This window comes from Carcharodon carcharias, chromosome 21 (genome assembly GCF_017639515.1).
Source record: "Carcharodon carcharias isolate sCarCar2 chromosome 21, sCarCar2.pri, whole genome shotgun sequence".
In the NCBI taxonomy this organism is placed as follows: Eukaryota; Metazoa; Chordata; class Chondrichthyes; order Lamniformes; family Lamnidae; genus Carcharodon; species Carcharodon carcharias.
The window spans coordinates 82,944,707-82,961,719 of NC_054487.1; positions in this window are offsets into that span (position 1 = coordinate 82,944,707).

Here is a 17,013-nt window from a genome sequence, read left to right on the forward strand (position 1 = left end):
ACTCCCAGAGTCCCAGGATTCACATCTGATTCCCCACTCCCAGATTCCCAGGATTCACACCTGGTTCCGCACTCCCAATGTGTCAGGATTCACAACTGATTCCCCACTCTCAGTGTGTGAGGATTTACATCTGATTCCCAGTCCCAGAGTCTCAGGATTCAAACCTGATTCCCCACTCCCAGAGTCTCAGGATTCACACCTGATTCCCCACTCCCAGAGTCTCAGGATTCACACCTGATTCCCTCTCCCAGAGTCTCAGGATTTACACCTGATTCCCCACTCCCAGAGTCCAAGGATTAACATCTGATTCCCCACTCCCACAGTCCAGGATTCACACCTGATCCCCATTCCAGAGTCTCAAGATTCAACCTGATTCCCCACCCCAGAGTCTCAGGATTCAAACTGATCCCCACTCCCAGAGTCTCAGGATTCAAACCTGATTCCCCACTCCCAGAGTCAAGATTCAGGATTCACCTGATTCCCACTCCCAGAGTCTCAGGATTCAAACCTGATTCCCCACTTCAATTGTCTCAGGATTCACACCTGATTCCCCACTCCCAGAGTCCCAGGATTCACATCTGATTCCCACTCCCAGAGTCTCAGGATTCACTTCTGATTCCCCACTCCCAGAGTCTCAGGATTCACACCTGATTCCTCACTCCCAGAGTCTTAGCATTCACACCTGATTCCCCACTCCCAGAGTCTCAGGATTCACACCTGATTCCCCACTCCCAGAGTCCAAGGATTAACATCAGATTCCCTGCTCCCAGAGTCCAAGGATTCACATCTGATTCCCACTCCCATTGTCCACAGATTCACACCTGATTCCACATTCCCAGAGTCTCAGGAATTACACCTCATTCCCCACTCCCAGAGTCCAAGGATTCACATCTGATTCTCAACTCCCAGAATCCCAGGAATCACACCTGATTCCCCATTCCCAGTGTCTAAGGAATTACAGCAGATTCCCCACTCCCAGTGGCTCAGGATTCACACCTGATTCCCCACTCCCAGAGTCTCAGGATTCACACCTGATTCCCCACTCCCAGAGTCCAAACATTCACACCTGATTCCCCACTCCCAGAGTCTCAGGATTCACACCTGATTCCCAACTCCCAGACTCCCAGGATTCACACCTGATTCCCCACTCCCAGTGTGAGAGGATTCACACCTGATTCCCCACTCCCAGTGTGAGCGATTCACACCTGATTCCCCACTCCCAGAGTCCAAGGATTCACACCTGATACTCAACTCCCAGAATCCAGGATTCACACCTGAATCCCCATTCTTAGAGTCTCTGGAATTACACCTGATTCCCCACTCCCAGAGTCTCAGGATTCACAACTGATTCCCCATTCCCAGCAGTCTCAGATTTCATCCAGATTCCCCCAACTCCCAGAGTCTCAAAGGCATTCACACCTGGATTCCCCACTCCAGAGTCACAGATTTCACACCTGATTCCCCACTCCACAGGTGAGATGCATCACCACCTGATACCACCACTCTCCCAGTGTGATAGGATTCACACATAGATTCCACTCACCAGAGTCCAAGGATTCTACTCTGATTCGCCCACTCCAGAGTCCAAGGATTAACACCAGATCCCCCTCCAGAGTGCAGGATTCACACCTATTCCCCACTCCTAGAGTCTCAGGATCTGCACCTGATCCCCACTCCCAGTTGCTCACAGGATCAACCTAATCCCCACTACCAGAGTCTCAGGATTCACACCTGATTCCCGACTCCCAGAGTCCAAGGATTCACACCTGATTCCCAATCCGATAGTCCAAGGATTCACACCTGATTCCCCATTCCCAGAGTCTCAGGAATTACACCTCATTCCCCACTCCCAGAATCCCAGGATTCACACCTGAAACCCCATTCCCAGATTCTCAGGAATTACACCTGATTCCCCACTCCCAGAGTCTCAGGATTCACACCTGATTCCCCATTCCCAGAGTCCAAGCATTCAAACCTGATTCCCCACTCCCAGAGTCCAAGGATTCACACCTGATTCACCAATCCCAGTGTGAGAGGATTCACACCTGATTCCCCTCTCCCAGTGTGAGAGGATTTACAACTGATTCCCCTCTCCCAGAGTCCAAGGATTAACATCAGATTCGCCACTCCCAGAGTCCAGGATTCACAACTGATTCCCCATTCCCAGAGTCTCAAGATTCACGCCTGTTTCCCCACCACCACAGTCTCAGGACTCAAACCTGATTCCCCACTCCCAGATTCTCAGAATTGAAACATGATTCCCCACTCCCAGAGACTCAGGATTCAAAACTGGTTCCCCACTCTCAGACTCCCAGGATTCACACTGATTTCCCACTCCCAGAGTCTCAGGAAACAAACCTGATTCCCCACTCCCAGAGTCCCAGCATTCACACCTGATTCCCCACTCCCAGTGTTTCAGGATTCACACCTGATTCCCCTCTCCCAGAGTCTCAAGATTCACACCAGATACCCCACTCCCAGAGTCCCAGGATTCACACCTGATCCCCCACTCCCAGAGTCCAAGGATTCACACCTGATTCCACAGTCCCAGAGTCCCAGAGTCCCAGGATTCACATCTGATTCCCACTCCCAGATTCCCGGGATTCACACCTGATTCCCCACTCCCAGTGTCTCAGGATTCACACCTGATTCCCCATTCCCAGAGTCCCAGGATTCACACCTGATTCCCCAATACCAGAGTCCCAGGATTCACACCTGATTCCCCACTCCCAGTGTGAGCGATTCACACCTGATTCCCCACTCCCAGAGTCCCAGGATTCACACCTGATTCCCCACTCCCAGAGTACAAGGATTAACACCAGATTCCCCACACCCAGAGACCCGGATTCAGACCTCATTCCCCAATACCAGAGTCTCAGGTTTCACGCCTGATTCCCCATTCCCAAAGTCCCAGGATTCACTCCTGATTCCCCATTCCCAGAAACTATGGATTAACACCAGAATCCCCTCTCCCAGAGTCCAGGATTCACACCTGATTCCCCACTCCCAGAGTCCCAGGATTCACACCTGATTCCCCACTCCCAGAGTCTCAGGATTCAAACCGGATTCCCCTCTCGCAGAGTCTCAGGATTCACACCTGATTCCCCACTCCCAGAGTCTCAGGATTCACTCCTGATTCCTCACTCCCAGAGTCTGAGGATTCAATCCTGATTCCCCACTCCCAGTGTCTCAGGATTCACAACTGATTCCCCACTCCCAGAGTCTCAGGATTCACACCTGATTCCCCACTCCCAGAGACTCAGGATTCAAACCTGATTGCCCACTCTCAGATTCCCAGGATTCCCACCTGATACCCGACTCCCAGAGTCAAGGATTCACCCCTGATTCACCACTCGCAGTGTCCCAGGAATCACACCTGATTCACCAATCCCAGAGTCCAAGAATTCACACCTGATTCACCACTCCCAGAGTCCCAGGATTCACACCTGATTCCACAGTCCCAGAGTCCCAGGATTCACATCTGATTCCCACTCCCAGATTCCCGGGATTCACACCTGATTCCCCATTCTCAGAGTCCATGGATTAACACCAGAATCCCCACTCCCAGAGTCCAGGATTCACACCTGATTCCCCACTCCCACAGTCTCAGGATTCAAACCTGATTCCCCACTCCCAGAGTCTCAGGATTCACACCTGATTGCCAACTCCCAGAGTCCAAACATTCACACCTGATTCAGCACTCCCAGAGTCTCAGGATTCACACCTGATTTCCAATTCCCAGACTCCCAGGATTCACACCTGATTCCCCACTCCCAGTGTGAGAGGATTCACACCTGATTCCCCACTCCCAGTGTGAGCGATTCACACCTGATTCCCCAGTCCCACAGTCTCAGGATTCAAACCTGATTCCCCACTCCCAGAGTCCAAGCATTCACAGATGATTCCCCACTCCCAGAGTCCCAGGATTCACACCTGATTCCCCACTCCCAGTGTGAGAGGAATCACACCTGATACCCCACTCCCAGTGTGAGAGGATTCACACCTGATTCCCCACTCCCAGAGTCCAAGGATTCACTCCTGATTCCCCACTCCCAGAGTCCAATTATTAACACCAGAATCGCCCCTACCAGAGGGCAGGATTCACACCTGATTCCCCACTCCCAGAGTCTCAGGATTCAGACCTGATTCCCCACTCCCAGAGTCTCATAATTCGAACCTGATTCCCCACTACCAAAGTCTCAGGATTCAAACCTGATTCCCCACTGCCAGAGTCCCAGGATTCACATCTGATTCCCACTCCCAGACTCTCAGGATTCACAACTGATTCCCCACTCCCAGAGTCTCAGGATTCAAACCAGATTCCTCACTCCCAGAGTCTAAGGATTCACACCTGATTCCCCACTCCCAGTGTCTCAGGATTCACACCTGATTCCCCACTCCCTGTGTCCAAGGATTAACATCAGATTCCCTGCTCCCAGAGTCCAAGGATTCACATCTGATTCCCACTCCCATTGTCCGCGGATTCACACCTGATTCCACATTCCCAGAGTCTCAGGAATCACACCTCATTCCCCACTCCCAGAGTCCAAGGATTCACATCTGATTCTCAACTCCCAGACTCCCAGGAATCACACCTGATTCCCCATTCCCAGTGTCTAAGGAATTACAGCAGATTCCCCACTCCCAGTGGCTCAGGATTCACACCTGATTCCCCACTCCCAGAGTCTCAGGATTCACACCTGATTCCCCACTCCCAGAGTCCAAACATTCACACCTGATTCCCCACTCCCAGAGTCTCAGGATTCATACCTGATTCCTAACTCCTAGACTCCCAGGATTCACACCTGATTCCCCACTCCCAGTGTGAGAGGATTCACACCTGATTCCCCACTCCCAGTGTGAGCGAGTTACACCTGATTCCCCACTCCCAGAGTCCCAGGATTCACACCTGATTCCCCACTCCCAGAGTCCAAGGATTCACACCTGATTCCCCACTCCCAGTGTCTCAGGATTCACCCCTGATTCCCCACTCCCAGAGTCCAAGGATTCACACCTGATTCCCCACTCCCAGAGTCTCCTAGATTCACACCTGATTCCACTCCCAGAGTCTCAGTGATTCACACCTGATTCTCCCAATCTCAGAGGTCCCAGGATTTCACACCTGATTCCCCACTCCAGAAGTCTCAGGATTCAGACCTGATTCACACTACCTAGTGTGAAGAGAATTCAGTACCTGATTCCCCACTCCAGCTGTCTCATATTCGATCCTGATTCCCCACTACCAGAGTCTCGGATTCCAAACCTGATTCCCCACTGCCAGTGTCCCAGGATTCACATACTGATTCCCACTCCCAGACTTCAGGATTCACACCTGATTCCCCACTACCAGTGTGTCAGGATTCACACCTGATTCCCCACTCCCAGAGTCAAAGGATTAACACCAGATTCCCCACTCCCAGAGTCCAAGGATTCACACCTGATTCACACTCCGCTAGACTCTCAATGAATTAACACCCTGATTCCCCACTCCCAGAGTGGCCACAGTAATCTACACAGATTCCCCACTCCCAGAATCCCAGGATTCACACCTGAAACCCCATTCTCTCAGATCTCAGGAAATACACCTGAATCCCCACTCCAGAGTCTCAGGATTCACACCTGATTCCCCTGATTCCCAGCAGTCTCAAGCATTCACACCTGATTCACCACTCCCAGAGTCTCAGGATCACACCTGTTTCCCCACTCCCAGTGTGAGAGGATTAACACCTGACTCCCCACTCCCAGAGGTAAGAGATTACACCTGATTCCCACTCCAGAGTCACCAGGATTACACTCCAGATTCGCCACTCCCAGAGTCCAAGGATCACACCAGCATCTCCCCATACCCGAGGGTCTCAAGATTCACGCCTGTTTCCCCACCACCACAGTCTCAGGACTCAAACCTGATTCCCCACTCCCAGATTCTCAGAATTGAAACATGATTCCCCACTCCCAGAGACTCAGGATTCAAAACTGGTTCCCCACTCTCAGACTCCCAGGATTCACACTGATTTCCCACTACCAAAGTCTCAGGATTCAAACCTGATTCCCCATTGCCAGAGTCCCAGGGTTCACATCTGATTCCCACTCCCAGACTCTCAGGATTCACAACTGATTCCCCACTCCCAGAGTCTCAGGATTCAAACCAGATTCCTCACTCCCAGAGTCTAAGGATTCACACCTGATTCCCCACTCCCAGTGTCTCAGGATTCACACCTGATTCCCCACTCCCTGTGTCCAAGGATTAACATCAGATTCCCTGCTCCCAGAGTCCAAGGATTCACATCTGATTCCCACTCCCATTGTCCGCGGATTCACACCTGATTCCACATTCCCAGAGTCTCAGGAATCACACCTCATTCCCCACTCCCAGAGTCCAAGGATTCACATCTGATTCTCAACTCCCAGACTCCCAGGAATCACACCTGATTCCCCATTCCCAGTGTCTAAGGAACTACAGCAGATTCCCCACTCCCAGTGGCTCAGGATTCACACCTGATTCCCCACTCCCAGAGTCTCAGGATTCACACCTGATTCCCCACTCCCAGAGTCCAAACATTCACACCTGATTCCCCACTCCCAGAGTCTCAGGATTCATACCTGATTCCTAACTCCTAGACTCCCAGGATTCACACCTGATTCCCCACTCCCAGTGTGAGAGGATTCACACCTGATTCCCCACTCCCAGTGTGAGCGAGTTACACCTGATTCCCCACTCCCAGAGTCCAAGGATTCATACCTGATACTCAACTCCCAGAATCCCAGGATTCACACCTGAATCCCCATTCTTAGAGTCTCTGGAATTACACCTGATTCCCCACTCCCAGAGTCTCAGGATTCACAACTGATTCCCCATTCCCAGAGTCTCAGAAATTACATCTGTTTCCCAAACTCCCAGAGTCTCAGGATTCACACCTGATTCCCCACTCCCAGAGTCCAAGAATTCACACCTGATTCCCCACTCCCAGTGTCAGCTGATTCACACCTGATTCCCCACTCCCAGTGTGAGAGGATTCACAACTGATTCCCCTCTCCCAGAGTCCAAGGATTAACATCAGATTCGCCACTCATAGCGTCCAGGATTCACACCTGATTCCCCACTCCCAGAGTCTGAGGATTCACCCCTGATTCCCCACTCCCAGAGTCTCAGGATTCACACCTGATACCCCCCTCCCAGTGTCCCAGGATTCACACCTATTCCCCACTCCCAGAGTCTCAGGATTAACACCTGATTCCCGACTCCCCAGAGTCCAAGGATTCACAACTGATTCCCAATCCGAAGTCCAATGATTAACACCTGATTCCCCATTCCCAGAGTCTCAGAATTACACCTGATTCCCCACTCCCAGAATCCCAGGATTCACACCTGAAACCCCACTCCCAGATTCTCAGGATTCACACCTGATTCTCTCTCCCAGAGTCTCAGGATTCACACCTGATTCCCACTCCTCGAGTCCCAGGATTGACATCTGATTCCCACTCCCAGAATCCCAGGATTCACACCTGATTCCCCACTCCCAGAGTCCAAGGATTCACACCTGATTCCCCAATCCCAGAGTCCAAGGATTCACACCTGATTCCAAACACCCAGAGTCCAAGGATTAACACCTGATTCCCACTCCCAGAGTCCAGGATTCACACCTGATTCCCCACTCCCAGAGTCTCAGGATTCACACCTGATTCACCATTCCCAGAGTCTCAGGATTCACACCTGATTCCCCACTCCCAGAGTCTCAGGATTCACACCTGATTCCCCACTCCCAGAGGTTGAGGATTCACACCTGATTCTGCACTCCCAGAGTCTCAGGATTCACACCTGATTCCCAACACTCAGAGTCCCAGGATTCACACCTGATTCCCCACTCCCAGAGTCCAGGATTCACACCTGATTCTGCGCTCCCAGAGTCTCAGGACTCAAACCTGATTCACCAATCCCAGAGTCTCAGGATTCACACCTGATCCCCCACTCCCAGAGTCTCAGGATTCACACCTGATTCCCCACTCCCAGAGTCCAAGGATTCACACCTGATTCCACACTCCCAGAGTCCCAGGATTCACACCTGATTCCCCACTCCCAGAGTACAAGAATTCACACCTGATTCCCCAATCCCAGTGTGAGAGGATTAACACCTGATTCCCCACTCCCAGAGTCCAAGCATTCACACCTGATTCCCCACTCTCAGAGTCCCAGGATTCACACTTGATTCCCCACTCCCAGAGTACAAGGATTAACACCAGATTCCCGCTTCCCAGAGTCCAGGGTTCACACCTGATTCCGCACTCCCAGAGTCTCAGGATTCACACCTGATTCCCCACTCCCAGAGTCTGAGGATTCAAACCTGATTCCCCACTCCCAGAGTCTCAGGATTCACACCTGATTCCCCACTCCCAGAGTCCAAGGATTCACACCTGATTCCCCACTCCCAGAATCCAGGATTCAACACCTGAATCCCAACTCCCAGATTCTCAGGATTCACACCTGATTACCCACTCCCAGAGTCTCAGGAGTCAAACCTGAATCCCCACTCCCAGAGGTTCAGGATTCACACCTGATTCCCCACTCCCAGAGTCTCAGGATTCACAACCTGATTCCCCACTCCAGAGTCCAGGATTCACACTGATTCCCCACTCCCAGACTCTCAGGATTCACACCTGATTCCCCACTCCCAGAGTCTCAGAATGCACACCTGATTCCCCACTCCCAGAGTCCAAGAATTCACCCTGATTCCCCACTCCCAGAGTCCAAGGATTCACACCTGATTCCCCACTCCCAGAGTCACAAGGATTCCACCTGATTCCCAACTCCCAGAGTCCAGGATTACCACCTGATTCCCCACTCCCAGAGTCTCAGGATTCAAACCTGATTCCCCACTCCCAGAGTCTCAGGATTCACACCTGATTCCCCACTCCCAGAGTCTCAGGATTCACACCTGATTCCCCACTCCCAGAGTCTGAGGATTCACACCTGATTCCCCACTCCCAGAGTCTCAGGATTCACACCTGATTCCCCACTCCCAGAGTCTCAGGATTCACACCTGATTCCCCACTCCCAGAGTCTCAGGATTCACACCTGATACCCAACTTCCAGAGTCCCAGGATTCACACCTGATCCCCCACTCACAGAGTCCAAGGATTAACACCAGATTCCCGACTCTCAGAGTCCAAATATTCACACCTGATTCCCAATCCCATAGTCCAAGGATTCACACCTGATTCCCCACTCCCAGAGTCTCACGATTCACACCTGATTCCCCACTCCCAGTGTCTCAGGATTCACACCTGATTCCCCACTCCCTAAGTCCCAGGATTCACATCTGATTCCAAACACCCAGAGTCCAAGGATTCACACCTGATTCCCACTCCCAGAATCCCAGGATTCACACCTGATTCCACATCCCAGAGTCTCAGGAATTACACCTGATTCCCCACTCCCAGAGTCCAAGGATTCACACCTGATTCTCAACTCCCAGAATCCCAGGATTCACACCTGATTCCCCATTCCCAGTGTCTCAGGATTCACACCTGATTCCCCACTCCCAGAGTCTCAGGATTCACACCTGATTCCCCACTCCCAGAGTCTGAGGATTCACGCCTGATTCCCAGTCCCAGAGTCTCAGGATTCACAACTGATTCCCCACTCCGAGTCCAATGATTCACACCTGATTCCCCACTCACAGAGTCCCAGGATTCACACCTGATTCCCCACTCCCAGAGTCCAAGCATTCAGACCTGATTCCCCACTCCCAGAGTCCAGGATTCACACCTGATTCCCCACTCCCAGTGTCCAAGGATTAACACCAGATTCCCACGTCCCAGAGTCCAGGATTCACACCTGATTCCCCACTCCCAGAGTCTCAGGATTCACACCTGATTCCCCACTCCCAGAGTCTGAGGATTCAAACCTGATTCCCCATTCCCAGAGTCTCAGGAATTACATCTGTTTCCCACTCCCAGAGTCCAGGATTCACACCTGATTCCCCACTCCCAGAGTACCAAGATTCACACCTGGTTCCCCACTTCCAGTGTGAGAGGATTCACACCTGATTCCCCACTCCCAGTGTGACAGGATTCACACCTGATTCCCCACTCCCAGAGTCCCAGGATTATCACTCAGATTCCCCCATCCCAGAGTCCAGGCTTCACCCCTGATCCCCACTCCCAGTGTGTCAGGATTCACACCTGACTCCCCACTTCCCAGAGTCTCAGGGATTCAACTGATTCCCCACTCCCAGAGTCTCAGAATTCACACCTGATTCCCCCACTCCAGAGTCTCAGGATTCAAACCTGATTCCCACTCCCAGAGTCCAGCATTCACACCTGATTCCCCAGTCCCAAAGTCCAAGGGTTCACACTTGATACCCCATTCCCAGAGCTCCAGGATTCACACCTGATTCCCCATTCCCAGAGTTTCAGGATTACACCTGATTCCCCACTCCCAGAGTCTCAGGATTCACACCTGATTCCCCACTCCCAGAGTCTCAGGAATTACACCTGATTCCCCATTCCCAGAGTCCAAGCATTCAAACCTGATTCCCCACTCCCAGAGTCTAAGGATTCACACCTGGTTCCCCAAAACCAATGTGAGAGGATTCACACCTGATTCCCAACTCCCAGTGTGAGAGGATTCACAACTGATTCCCCTCTCCAGAGTCCAAGGAATAACATCAGATTCGCCACTCCCAGAGTCCAGGATTCATACCTCATTCCCCACTCCCAGAGTCTCAGGATTCACTCCTGTTTCCCCACACCACAGTCTCAGGATTCAAACCTGATTCCCATTCCCAGATTTTCAGGATTGTAAACATGATTCCCACTCCAGAGACTCAGGATTCAAAACTGGTTCCCCACTCTCGACTCCCAGGATTCACACTGATTCCCCACTCCCAAAGATCACGGTCAAACCTGATTCCCCACTCCAGAGTCCCAGCATTCACACCTGATTCCCCGCTCCCAGTGTTTCAGGATTCACACCTGATTCCCCTCTATCAGAGTCTCAGGATTCACACCTGTCACCCCACTCCCAGAGTCCCAGGATTCACACCTGATCCCCCACTCCCAGAGTCCAAGGATTCACACCTGTTTCCACAATCCCAGAGTCCCAGGATTCACATCTGAATCCCACTCCCAGATTCCCGGGATTCACTACTGATTCCCCATTCCCAGTGTGAGAGGATTAACACCTGATTCCCCACTCCCAGAGTCCAAGCATTCACACCTGATTCCCCACTCTCAGAGTCCCAGGATTCACACTTGATTCCCCACTCCCAGAGTCCAAGGATTAACACCAGATTCCCGCTTCCCAGAGTCCAGGGTTCACACCTGATTCTGCACTCCCAGAGTCTCAGGATTCACACCTGATTCCCCACTCCCAGAGTCTGAGGATTCGAACCTGATTCCCCACTCCCACAGTCTCAGGATTCACACCTGATACCCCACTCCCAGAGTCTGAGGATTCAAACCTGATTCCCCACTCCCCGAGTCTCAGGATTCAAACATGTTTCCCAACTCTCAGAGTCCCAGGATTCACATCTGATTCCCACTCCCAGTGTCACAAGATTCACACATGATCCCCCACTCCCAAGTCCAAGGATTAACACCAGATTTCCCACTCCCAGAGTCCAAGGATTCACACCTGATTCCCACTCCCATAGTCCAAGGATTAACACCAGATTCCCCACTCCCAAAGTCGGGGATTCACACCTGATTCCCCACTCCCAGAATCTCAGGATTCACACATGATTCCCCATTCCCAGAGTCTCAGGATTCAAACTTGATTCCCCACTCCCAGAGTCTCAGGATGCAAACTGATTCCCGACTCTCAGAGTCCCAGGATTCACCCCTTTCCTCACTCCCAGAGTCCCAGGATTCACAACTGATTCCCCACTCCCAGAGCCCAAGGATTAACATCAGATTCGCCACTCCCAGAGTCCAGGATTCACACCTGATTCACCACTCCCAGAGTCTCAGGATTCACTCCTGATTCCCCACTCCCAGAGTCTGAGGATTCAAACCTGATTCCCCACTCCCAGAGTCTCAGGATTCACACCTGATTCCCCACTCCCAGAGTCTCAGGATTCACACCTGATCCCCACTCCCAGAGTCCAAGGCAGCACACCTGATTCCCCACTCCCAGAGTCCCAGGATTCACACCTGATTCCCCACTCCCAGAGTTCCAGGATTCACACCTGATTCCCACTCCCAGATTCCCAGGATTCACACCTGATTCCCCAGTCCCAAAGTCCAAGGATTCACACCTGATACCCCACTCCCAGAGTCTCTGGATTCACACCTGATTCCCCACTCCCAGAGTCTCAGGATTCACACCTGATTCCCCACTCCCAGAGACCAAGCATTAACACCTGATTCCCCTCTCCCAGAGACCAAGGATTCACATCTGATTCCCCACTCCGAGATGTCAGCCGGGATCACACCTGATTCCCCACTCCCAGAGTCCAAGGATTCACACCTGATTCCCCACTCCCAGAGTCCAAGGATTCACATCTGATTCTCAACTCCCAGAATCCCAGGAATCACACCTGATTCCCCATTCCCAGTGTCTAAGGAATTACAGCAGAATCCCCACTCCCAGTGGCTCAGGATTCACACCTGATTCCCCACTCCCAGAGTCTCAGGATTCACACCTGATTCCCCACTCCCAGAGTCCAAACATTCACACCTGATTCCCCACTCCCAGAGTCTCAGGATTCATACCTGATTCCTAACTCCTAGACTCCCAGGATTCACACCTGATTCCCCACTCCCAGTGTGAGAGGATTCACACCTGATTCCCCACTCCCAGTGTGATCGAGTTACACCTGATTCCCCACTCCCAGAGTCCAAGGATTCATACCTGATACTCAACTCCCAGAATCCCAGGATTCACACCTGAATCCCCATTCTTAGAGTCTCTGGAATTACACCTGATTCCCCACTCCCAGAGTCTCAGGATTCACAACTGATTCCCCATTCCCAGAGTCTCAGAAATTACATCTGTTTCCCAACTCCCAGAGTCTCAGGATTCACACCTGATTCCCCACTCCCAGAGTCCAAGAATTCACACCTGATTCCCCAATCCCAGTGTGAGATGATTCACACCTGATTCCCCATTCCCAGTGTGATAGGATTCACAACTGATTCCCCTCTCCCAGAGTCCAAGGATTATCATCAGATTCGCCACTCCCAGAGTCCAGGATTCACACCTGATTCCCCACTCCCAGTGTTTGAGGATTCACACCTAATTCCCCACTCCCAGAGTCTCAGGATTGACACCTGATACCCCCCTCCCAGTGTCCCAGGATTCACACCTAATTCCCCACTCCCAGAGTCTAAGGATTAACACCAGATTCCCGACTCCCAGAGTCCAAGGATTCACAACTGATTCCCAATCCGATAGTCCAATGATTAACACCTGATTCCCCATTCCCAGAGTCTCAGGAATTACACCTCATTCCCCACTCCCAGAATCCCAGGATTCACACCTGAAACCCCATTCCCAGATTCTCAGGAATTACACCTGATTCCCCACTCCCAGAGTCTCAGGATTCACACCTGATTCCCCTTCCCAGAGTCAAGCATTCAAACCTGATTCCCCACTCCCAGAGTCCAAGGATTCACACCTGATTCCCCAATCCCAGTGTGAGAGGATTCACACCTGATTCCCCTCTCCCAGTGTGAGAGGATTCACATCTGATTCCCCTCTCCCAGAGTCCAAGGATTAACATCAGATTCGCCACTCCCAGAGTCCAGGATTCATACCTGATTCCCCATTCCCAGAGTCTCAAGATTCACGCCTGTTTCCCCACCACCACAGTCTCAGGACTCAAACCTGATTCCCCACTCCCAGATTCTCAGAATTGAAACATGATTCCCCACTCCCAGAGACTCAGGATGCAAAACTGGTTCCCCACTCTCAGACTGACAGTATTCACACCTGATTCCCCACTCCCAGAGTCTCAGGATTCACACCTGATCCCCCACTCCCAGAGTCCAAGGATTAACACTAGATACCCCACTCCCAGATTCCAAGGATTCACACCTGATTCCCACTCCCATAGTCCAAGGATTCACACCTGATTCCCCACTCCCAGAGTCCAGAGGATTCACACCTTGATTCCCCACTCCCAGAGTCACAGGATTCACACCTGATTCCCCACTCCCAGAGTCTCAGGATTCACACCTGATCCCCACTCCCAGAGTCCAAGGATTCACACTGATTCCCCACTCCAGTGTCCAGGATTCACACCTTATTCCCAACTCCCAGAGTCCCAGGATTCACATCTGATTCCCACTCCCAGAATCTCAGGATTCACACCTGATTCCCCACTCCCAGTGTCACAAGATTCACACCTGATTCCCCACTCCCAGAGTCTCAGGATTTACAACCTGATTCCCCACTCCCAGAGTCTCAGGATTCACACCTGATTCCCCACTCCCAGAGTCTGAGGATTCAAACCTGATTCCCCACTCCCACAGTCTCAGGATTCACACCTGATACCCCACTCCCAGAGTCTGAGGATTCACATCTGATTCCCACTCCCAGTGTCACAAGATTCACACATGATCCCCCACTCCCAAGTCCAAGGATTAACACCAGATTTCCCACTCCCAGAGTCCAAGGATTCACACCTGATTCCCACTCCCATTGTCCAAGGATTAACACCAGATTCCCCACTCCCAAAGTCGGGGATTCACACCTGATTCCCCACTCCCAGAATCTCAGGATTCACACATGATTCCCCATTCCCAGAGTCTCAGGATTCAAACTTGATTCCCCACTCCCAGAGTCTCAGGATGCAAACCTGATTCCCGACTCTCAGAGTCCCAGGATTCACCCCTGTTTCCCCACTCCCAGAGTCCCAGGATTCACAACTGATTCCCCACTCCCAGAGCCCAAGGATTAACATCAGATTCGCCACTCCCAGAGTCCAGGATTCACACCTGATTCACCACTCCCAGAGTCTCAGGATTCACTCCTGATTCCCCACTCCCAGAGTCTGAGGATTCAAACCTGATTCCCCACTCCCAGAGTCTCAGGATTCACACCTGATTCCCCACTCCCAGAGTCTTAGGATTCACACCTGATTCCCCTCTCCTAGAGTCTCAGGATTCACACCTGATACCCCACTCCCAGAGTCCCAGGATTCACACCTGATCCCCCACTCCCATAGTCCAAGGATTAACACCAGATTCCCGACTCTCAGAGTCCAAATATTCACACCTGATTCCCAATCCCATAATCCAAGGATTCACACTTGATTCCCCACTCCCAGAGTCTCACGATTCACACCTTATTCCCCACTCCCAGAGTCTCAGGATTCACAACTGATACCCCACTCCCATAGTCTCAGCATTCACACCTGATCCCCCACTCCCAGAGTCCAAGGATTAACACCAGATTCCCGACTCTCAGAGTCCAATTATTCACACCTGATTCCCAATCCCATAGTCCGAGGATTCACAGCAGATTCCCCATTCCCAGAGTCTCAGGAATTAGACCTGATTCCCCACTCCCAGAATCCAAGGATTCACACCTGATTCTCAACTCCCCGAATCCCAGGATTCACACCTGATTCCCCATTCCCAGTGTCTCAGGATTAACACCTGATTCCCCACTCCCAGAGTCTCAGGATTCACACCTGATTCCCCACTCCCAGAGTCCAAGCATTCACACCTGATTCCCCACTACCAGTGTCTCAGGATTCACACCTGATTCCCCACTCCCAGAGTCCCAGGATTCACACCTGATTCCCCACTCACAGTGTGAGAGGATTAACACCTGATTCCCCACTCCCAGAGTCCAAGCATTCACACCTGATTCCCCACTCTCAGAGTCCCAGGATTCACACTTGATTCCCCACTCCCAGAGTCCAAGGATTAACACCAGATTCCCGCTTCCCAGAGTCCAGGGTTCACACCTGATTCCCCACTCCCAGAGTCTCAGGATTCACACCTGATTCCCCACTCCCAGAGTCTGAGGATTCAAACCTGATTCCCCAATCCCAGAGTCTCAGGATTCACACCTGATTCCCCACTCCCAGAGTCTCAGGATTCACACCTGATCCCCCATTCCCAGAGTCCAATGATTAACACCAGATTCCCCACTCCCAGAGTCCAAGGATTCACACCTGATTCCCACTCCCACATTCCAAGGATTAACACCAGATTCCCCACTCCCAGCGTCTCAGGATTCGCACCAGATTCCCCAATCCCAGAGTCTCAGGAAACAAACCTGATTCCCCACTCCCGGAGTCCCAGCATTCACACCTGATTCCCCACTCCCAGTGTTTGATGATTCACACCTAATTCCCCACTCCCAGAGTCTCAGGATTGACACCTGATACCCCCCTCCCCAGAGTCCCAGGATTCACAACTAATTCCCCACTCCCAGAGTCCAAGGATTAACACCAGATTCCCGACTCCCAGAGTCCAAGGATTCACACCTGATTCCCAATCCGATAGTCCAAGGATTCACACCTGATTCCCCATTCCCAGAGTCTCAGGAATTACACCTCATTCCCCAATCCCAGAGTCCAAGGATTCACACCTGATTCTCAACTCCCAGAATTCCAGGATTCACACCTGAATCCCCATTCCCAGAGTCTCAGGAATTACACCTGATTCCCCACTCCCAGATTCTCAGGTTTCACTCCTGATTCCCCATTCAAAGAGTCTCAGGAATTACACCTGGTTCCCCAATCCCAGAGTCTCAGGATTCACACCTGATTCCCCATTCCCAGAGTCCAAGCTTTCAAACCTGATTCCCCACTCCCAGCGTCCAAGGATTCACACCTGATTCCCCAATCCTAGTGTGAGAGTATTCACACCTGATTCCCCACTCCCAGTGTGAGAGGATTTACAACTGATTCCCCTCTCCCAGAGTCCAAGGATAAACATCAGATTCGCCACTCCCAGAGTCCTGGATTCACAACTGATTCCCCATTCCCAGAGTCTCAGGATTCACACCTGTTTCCCCACTCCCACAGTCTCAGGACTCACACCTGATTCCCCACTCCC